The sequence below is a fragment of the Physella acuta genome, unplaced genomic scaffold (genome assembly GCF_028476545.2).
Source record: "Physella acuta isolate Inbredline_101_S28 unplaced genomic scaffold, ASM2847654v3 ptg000237l, whole genome shotgun sequence".
Classification (NCBI taxonomy): Eukaryota; Metazoa; Mollusca; class Gastropoda; family Physidae; genus Physella; species Physella acuta.
This window is the reverse complement of record NW_026731756.1, coordinates 65,107-74,700: the sequence shown is the minus strand read 5'-3', so window position 1 is coordinate 74,700 and position 9,594 is coordinate 65,107.

The following is a 9,594-nucleotide window of genomic DNA, read 5'->3' as shown; positions in this document are numbered from 1 at the left end:
TACTGAATTTTAAAAATCTTTTTAGTTCAATTCGGAAAACATATATTTTACTTGAATTTGTTTTTTAGTTATTAAAAACTTAATGTATGTCAAAAAATATTATACTCACGTCATGTAGGCCTATTTATTACAAGTTTATAATATGATGTTTTATTTAACAGGTATTTTTTTTCAACTGATTTCATATATGTCTAATCGACACTCGCCAAGGAATTTCTTTACAATTTTTGTCATGTTTTCCCAGTACAAACAATGCATTTAGAAAAATGCAAGGTAGGAACCCCATCATAACACTTGAGGTCGTAAAACGACCCTCGAGAATAACTAAAAAAGGTATGCTATTTTTGGAAAACTTCCGAAGGCCTTTAGATGTGACCAGACCGAATTGTTAATTTGGTGGAAAACGACGACTGTTGGCAAAGCACTTTTTAGGGTACTTTTGATCTGTAAATCTTGCTAATTTATTTCATAAACCTGGGTAAACGAATCGGCCTTATGGAAAAACTATTGGCCTGCCTCTACTCTCACAGCGAAGGCTAAAAAGAGAATTTCTTTTATTATGAACTATTAGCCGTCCGTGCTAGGCCCTGCACTGGCCTCTGTGAAAAAACTATCTGTAAAGGACAATAACATCGGTGTTTATTAAGCAGTGTATACCAGGCTTTGCCCATGTCTACGAAATATATTACTTTTCAAATTAACCCTCACCAAAACAACAAAAAAAAAAACCAAAACGCAAACGCAAAAACAAACGAAAACACAACCAAAACCAAAACAAAAACGCAAATAGAAAGAAAAACGCAAACACTAAAACAAAAACAAACCAAAACCAAAACCCAAAAACAAAACGCAAACCCAATCACAAACACAAACGCAAATACATAAAGCGAATGCATACAAAAACGCAAACGCAAAAAAACCCGAGTAGAAACATAAACGCAAACAACAGCAAACGCAAAAGCAAACACAAATACAAACGGATATACGCACGCAAACAAAAACGCAAGCACAACGCAAAATCAAACGCAAAACCAAACGCAAATCTTAACTCAAATCAATAACGTACAACATGAAACACAAACTTAAATACAAACATAAAAGCATAATGCTCATAGTATTGCCAGGGACACAAAATCGCACCCTGCCGGGGCGCCGGCGGAACCACCTGATTCAACTTACTAAATGACAATAATACCCAATCTTTTTCGCACTGTTTAAATCGAACTTAGTTGCCATAGCTCTTACGGGAAAGCGCGGGGGGGGGGGGGGGGAGGGGGCGCCAAACAGCACCCTGAGTGTGCGCAGGAGGACGCCCTGAATTCAATTTAGTTAAGGACTATTGTAACCCTTCTTATCCATTGTAGGCGCCATAGCACTCACGGTAACGCCCGAATAGCACCCTCTCGGGGCGCCTAATGGACGCCGGGAATAGATTTAGTTAAGGACTATAGTAACTCTTTTTATCCAAGTCTATCGCACTGTTTAAAACAAACGTTTTCATCATAGCGCTTAAAAATTAGTGTATAAAATAAATAAAAGGCAGTATTGAAAATATCCGTGTTTTACCTACAAGATTGCACTTTATCAATCCATGCTCATTATATAATTATTTTTTCCAACACCAAAACAAACTAATAAAAAGTATTTTTCCCCGATGTAATGATTCTTTTAAATGGAAGTAATATTTTTTGTGATTTATCAAGGGAAGTAATTGGCAATAAAGGAACAAAGTGAAGTAATTTGTAGACTTTTAAATTTTTTGTAAAGGATGATATTATACATGACTTTAAATACAATTATACTTTTGGGAAATGAAATAAATTTGTTTTGATTAACCTTATATAATATTTTTAAAATTATTAACTAAGATAAAAAACATTTTAGGTGTATTAATATAAGGTGATCAAGTCGAGGATTTTTGTGCTATACTAGACTACCTGTTATCTAGTTAGATAACTGTGGGTTTCGGGGGGTCATCCATAAATGGCATCACGTCTGCCAGCACTTATCATCCCAAAATAACCAGACCACACATTCAAAAAGACGTTTTTTATATTTTAAAAACTCTACTAAACTCTACTTCACCTGACCAATGCCCCGCCAAGTCTCAGACATGTTGTATTTAAAAAAAAAACGATTCCGGCCGAGCATGGCTCTGACGACACTATCCCTTTATATGCTGAGAACATAGAACCAGGTGAACTCTAATTCACCTGCCCTGCGCCCTGCGAGGTCCTGATAGTCAACCTTATCATTCACATATAGAAAAAATAATTGAATACATTGTTGTAAAAAAAAATAATCTTTTTACTATTACTAATGTCATTGTTCTAAACTTTTATAATTAATGTGGTTAATCTACCAATGAATATAGCAATAAATTAATTAACGGCTTTAAATCAGTTTGTAATTAACAGTGTGTTTAAGAAAGAACAATATTTACCACCCAAAATCCTATTTTACTGCTCTACACATAATGCAGATTCTCCCCAATAACAAATCAAAAGAACAACCAAACAAAAAAATGAGTTATCAAACGTCACTATTAAGCCATTGTTCTAAAACTTTAATTTCAAAGTGGTTAATCTACCTATGAATAAATCAATTAATTAATTAACGTCTTTAAATAAATGTGTGATTAACAGTCTGTCTGCAATCAAAAAATGTTCTCTACCTACATACTATTTTACAGCCCCCCATATAGAGCAGTTTTCTTACAGCACCAAATCAGACAAACAAACAAAAAAAATATTCAAACATGTAAACAAACTTGAGTTTTAGTAGTATATAGATAATCGAAAAAAAAACCCGCGCGTAGGAACAATTTTTCAACTCCTGAGTTTGTAAAAAGGGTAAAAAAAAACCGGAACAAACCCAACCATAACTCTTGAAGCCGGGAAAACTTCCGAAGACTATTAGAAGTGACCAGTCTGAATTCCTTTTATAAACATTGTTAATTTGGTTTTAAATGATTTCTTGTCAGCGTAAGTATTACTTTATTCTATTTCCGATTAATGAAAAGAGATTACTTCTACCTGCCGATTTCCTTAAAACATTTCAGGTAGGTCATGCCCAATTGACAACAAACTTTGACATTGAATGCGATTTAATTATATGTTTAATAAATTTTAACAAAATAATTATTTATAGTTTCCTTATAAAGTATTCATACTCTTAAATCTAATTTAACCATGTGTTTAAATAACACCGAAAAATATGCTTTTCTCATTCAGGGTGGTGTAAAACGTAGAGAATTGTGAAAATCTCGATTTCGATTTTTTGCACAATTACAATACATACTCTATACTTCGAATACGAGAAAATAATTATGGCAATTTTTTTTCAAAGTATTATGTTCCTGTCTAAGAAAGATTATTTAATGAAAAAGATCAGGTGAGCAAAACGACTCAATACAGTCTATCAGCCCATATTTTAATGAATATAGTAGTTAGCATCAGCAGAGCTGTTCAATCCCATGTTAAGTACACAGAGATTTCTTTTTAGTGCATATATTGTTTATCAGAATGATTCTAACAGAAGACTTTGAGTATCGATGAACATTTGTTATGGTCAGTCATTTTTTATGTTGAAACAGCAGTCTACAAAAACGAATTCGAGAAATAGTCACAAATGCCATTTTTACACACTGATTCATCTAATATTCAAACACATCTATTTATTGGGGCTCTTTAAGGATTCAATAATAGATTTTTAAAAAGTCACCTTGTCTTTCTATATTTAAAGTGAAGCAACATTTATAATTATTTTACCACTCATTAAAATGACTTCGCACCACTATATGGTCATCTGGAAAGACGGCAGTGAATGCTATTTTCAGAATTAACCAGCACTAGTTCATGAATTGCAAATTCTATTTTGTAGTTAAAGTTCTACTTATAAATAGATTGCCGAAAAGAAAATGTTTTTTTCCTGACAATGAAGCGTTTTGAATTTTTCAGTCGTGTTAACATGCTGGGAAATAATTAATATATATATATATATATATATATATATATATATATATATATATATATATATATATATATATATATATATATATATATATATGTATGTATATATATATATATATGTATATATATATATATATATGTATATATATATATACGATAAAAACGTATAGAAAGAAATGCTTTACAACACTTTTTAATTAACTTTGACAAACGGAGAAATTATAAAGAACACTATCCTCCCCGCATCCCTTGGGTAACTGTTGGTTTCGGGGGTCATCCATAAAAAAAAACATCACGTCTGTCACTTATCGTCACAAAAAAAAAACAGACCCCACATTCAAAAAGATGTTTTTTATCTTTTAAAAACACCGAAAACACCGATTTCGGACTATCCCTTCATATACCGACGTCACTGGTGACCTACTCAACTCTACTTCACCTGCCCAGTGTCCCGCCAAGTCTCAAACAACATGTTTTTATCGCTTAAAAAAAAACGATTCCAGCCGAGCATGTCTCTGACCACACTATCCCTTCATATGCCTAGGACAAAGAAACTGATGAACTCTAATTCACCTGCCCTGTATCCCGCCAAGTTCAGATAGGCAACTTTATCTTTCACATCTAAAAAAATATTAAAAAAAAAAAAAAAATAACATTGACGTATAGGTCTAGAACCCGTGCCACCCCGCATGAAAGCCGATTACACTAACAACTTAGCTATTTAACTCATGACGTCACTGATGTTTTTTTTATAGTATAGTTTAATACTTTGAGTCACCTTATGCAACCTGATTTACGCGCATAGATCTAGATCTAAGTCTAGTAGTAGTAACTTTCAAATTAAATTTTAACTTAAATTAGCCAATTGCATAGCTAAACAAACAAAGATGTATATAAAATAATGAAGGTCTGAAACTACCTAGATCTAGTTAGAATTATCTAGATCTAGATTCTACGATTCGTTTGCTTAAGTCTGAAGTCTAGTTTTTGCTAGATCTAGATTAGACCTATTCTAGATAGATCTAGATCTAGATTGATAAATCACATAGATTTATATCAAGTATTTAAGGACTAAAAATGTTTTATGATTTTAAAATGGATTGTATTTTTATCTAATTAATCTTTGGTTTGTATCTAATTAATTTTTGGTTTGACCTAGATTCTAGATCTATAAATAACTTTCTTAGCTACCTGCTATTTAGATCTATAAATAACTTTCTTGGACAGATTGTAGAGCTAGAGAAATTATTGTAAAACTAAATGAAAAAGACAGTTGAAAATTGATATAAGTGTTGGAACGTAATAAATACAGCAAACGGACGTATTGTTAATGTTATAGCCGACAGAAAATTAGCTTTAGAACGCGTTAAACATTGGAATGGGAACACAATCTTCTTCGATAGAAGCCGCCATTTTATTGTACTAAAAAGTAAACAAATAAAGTGACGTCACTATTCAGTCAAAATAAAGCTATTGTTTGAAACTTTTAAAATTAATGTGGTTAATCTACCATGGAATAAATCAATTAATTATTTAAAATCTTTAAATAAATTTGTGATTAACAGTATGCCTGAAAAGAATAATTGTTCTCTACCTACATACTATTTTATAGGTTTATACATATGGCAGATTCTCTCCAGGAGAAAATCAGACAAACAAATCAATATTCACACATGTAAACAAAGTTGTGTTTTAGTAGTATAGAGATGTAAAAATGGCATTATAAAGGATAATATTATTATTATTTTATAAAGTAAAGAATATTATTATTACTTTATTATTATAGAGTAATATTATTTTTCTTAAGGCAACTTTCTGCTAAAAAACGCAGAATATGCTTCTGCGAAGCTATTGGATTGACGAATCAATCGTCAATTCTTCTGTCGTCAACAGTTAAAACACAGTATTATTTACTTACGAAACAGTTAACAATAGACGTTCTACCGGGGTCCGATGCTGGTGGGGGCTAAGAGAAATGAGGTGGTGCTTGTAGACTACTTCTCTAAACATCGGTAGATGTTCTTCAAAGAGCTTCGTATTAGATTTTTTGGTATGGTAAACTTCAATTTTACATTGTCTGACCGGGGAAAGAAAAGGATTGTGTCTATTGAATGCAAAACAGGATGAATTGAATAAACATCACACTGTTTTTCGTATTTTTTAAATTTTTAACTTCGTATTTGTTTTTGTTGCGAAAAACGGTAACTCCACATTTTCGAAATACGCGTTGGGTTTAAAACAATGGGCCACGCAATGGCTAACAAGGCTGAACCTAGCCTACAAACGTGTGATCAAACGCTGGGTCCGCACTGTATAACAATACTTTGGGTCGCCAACATAGGACAACACAAAGCAGCAGATCATTTCACAGCGGCAAAACGAAAAGAGCCCACTTAATTAAATAATCATTAATCTTCATGATGTATCATAATTCACGATGTAGCCCAATATTATCTTTATTGTATTTAAGAAAAAATATATTTGTTCAGGAATAAATTATTGCAATTGTAAAACAAATCAATAAAACCATAATTTCTCCGCTTAAAAACAAAGGCAGCTAAAGCTATTGTTTCTACCATCTTAGATATTGATAATCCATGACCACATCTTGTGCAGACCCATGCTAGGTAAAGCAGGTAAGAGTATTGTGACGGTTAATTTCGAGTTTTACTGATCACAATATATTTGTAAGGCCAATTGACGACATCAGGTAAGAATGTTGTTGCGTAGGTAAAAAAAATAAAATAAAGTATCGAAATCCTTTCTTTTTTACATATGCTTAAAACACACAATAGTCTAACTTTTTTGTTTCTAGTTAATAATCCTTTCGTTAAAAATTAAATTAACATAAAAATTAAACGTGTAGTTATTTTAATAATTGTTGATGTAAACATTGTTAAATATCAATTTAACTTTGCATTTAATCATGATTGATATTATATGTAATTCATCTTCAAGGTAATCTAAATTTAAAAAAAAAGGTTTTTATATCCTCAAATAAAAACACGATCTAAATAGTAAAACACCAAAAGAAGTAGAGATCTACAATTTTTATGACTAAGTCTATAGTCTTCACAAGTCAATGCTCAGTAGAACTCTGAAGACTAGAGTCTGCTACGTATATGAAAATGGGCGGAAATACAAGGAACAACTTGAGGTTAGAACATGCATTTCACTTACCTTAAGTTTATATTGTGCATGTATTTATATTTCATTAAAATAATTTTGCCTATTGGTCATATATATATATATATATATATATATATATATATATATATATATATATATATATATATATATATATATATATATATATATATATATATATATATATATATATATATATATATATATATATATATATATATATATATATATATATATATATATATATATATATGTATGTATTTATGTATATATTCTCAGCAATTGTGTGTTTAATTGTAATTGTAGTGTAATAATTGGTATATTTTACTTCATTAAAAGAAATTAATTGTAATTTCTTAGTTAGATAATGAATACAAGGGTACCTCGAGATCGGAATTGGTTTCGTTACCTCCAATGTTCGTTTATTTATTCAGTAAGAGAAAAAATTCCTTTCAAAACTAAATAGAAATCAATTTTTGTTTGATGTCGATATTAAGAAAGTATCTACGTCAGTATTTAACAGTGCTTTGATTCAAGCAAAAATGTGTACAATTTAATAATCATACGGGTTGTTTGCTTGTAAACAGAAAAGATAAGGTTAGGGTTATTGATAGGTAAATGGATAAAGTGAGCAAGGTTCGTTCGGCTGCGGCCTCATGAAATTCCAGCTTTCTTGTTGAAAAAAATTCTCGAGATGTGAAAGGATCACTGTGAGTTCATATAGATCTATATCAGCAGCACGTCATAGTATGAACAATTGGGCTAAAGTGTTGTAAAGATGTTTATGGATTGGTTTTGAAATAGAACAAGGATTAGGGATTCGGATCGAGTTTTATAAAGATAGAAATTGAGATAGGTGTATCATAAGGGTTAGGGCAGTGGCGTAGCAAGGTCGGGTGTCACCCGGTGCGGCACTTAATGGTGTCACCCCCTCCCCCAGAGGCGTAGCGACCCTTCCCGGGGACAAACTTTCAAATTTCGATTTGCACCCCCCCTCAAACTTCTTTCGATTTGCACCCCCCCCCCCTCAAGTTTTCAATTTGCACCCCCCTCAAACTTTCGATTTGCACCCTCCCCTTGTTTTTCTCTATATATTTTGCTATTTTTTGCCTTGGTGTCACCCCCCTAAATGGTGTCACCCGGTGCGGTCCGCACCCCCCGCCCCCCCCCCCCCCCTCGCTACGCCCCTGGGTTAGGGTATAGGGTTTCATACAACACGCCCTGTGTGACTGAGCAATGCAGTAGGCTAGCCCTCGTCCCAATCACTAAGATATAAAAATATATTTCCCAAAGGGTTTGAATAACATAACTCAATGATATAAAACAAGGTCAGATCATCTAAAATGCACGATTGGTAACGCGTTTATGAGTACCATAACACAAGTTCCATCAGTTTAGATGTGTACGACCTTATTAGTAGAGTCGCTGCTTCCCGCATGGACAACGGCTCTCGGTCAATAAACGCCCGATAAACGGTTATTCTCACGCTGTTTTTGTCGCGTGGTGTTTTTGTCCAGGGGGTATATGTCTGGAGAGGGGGGTGCGGTTATGTCCGGGGATTTTATTGTCCAGGTGTTTATGACTGAGCACCATGGACAACAGTATGTTACTAACTCAAGCGTTAAAAATCTAACTTATTCGTGTAACAGACGGAAAAATCCCAACATTATCGTTTATCCTCAATCACTGGTATAGATAAATAGTATTGAAACAAAACATCGAAATATTGTCCACATTAAAACGAATATAGAAATTTCAATAACAAAGACACAATAAAATTTGAATGTTATCATAAAGAGGGTTACAGAATTTCCTCTCTTTTTCGACCACAGCAACGCTGGATGGGTACGCTTGTGTTTAATACTTTTTAAGTTTGTAGAAACCAAATGAGTTGCACCCATAGTAGTTATTATTGTTTTATCTCACTAATATGTCGAGGTAGGTATCTGTATCTATTGTATTATGTTTCTAGTTAGTTATCTTTAGCATAATATATGGGTTGTTTTTCTCAATTAAGTGTATAGCTATCTGTAATTTTAAAAATATATTGATTTGTTCTATACAATTTATTTCATTGTTTTAGACTCGGCATTTGGACACCAAACATGTGGACTAAAACGGTTCTAACAATGCTATGTATAATCAATCAAGGTACATCTGTATACGAGTTATAATGGATGCAATTGATTTTGAAAATAAAGCAGTTAAATTCAATGAAAATGATATTACATTTTTAAAAAAAGTGTGTCATTCCTTATAAAGTATACCCCTACACGCACGCACGCACACACGTACAAAAACACTTACATAACCATCACACATATATTGAGTATCTAGATATAACATTATTCTTATTTCTACCCACAAAACCCAGCTAATCCTCTCACTAAGAGAAACCCAATACAAATCTGCCGATACCACCGAAGTGACCACACTGCCCATCAATGTAGAGTATGACCAAGTCAGCCATTTGTCC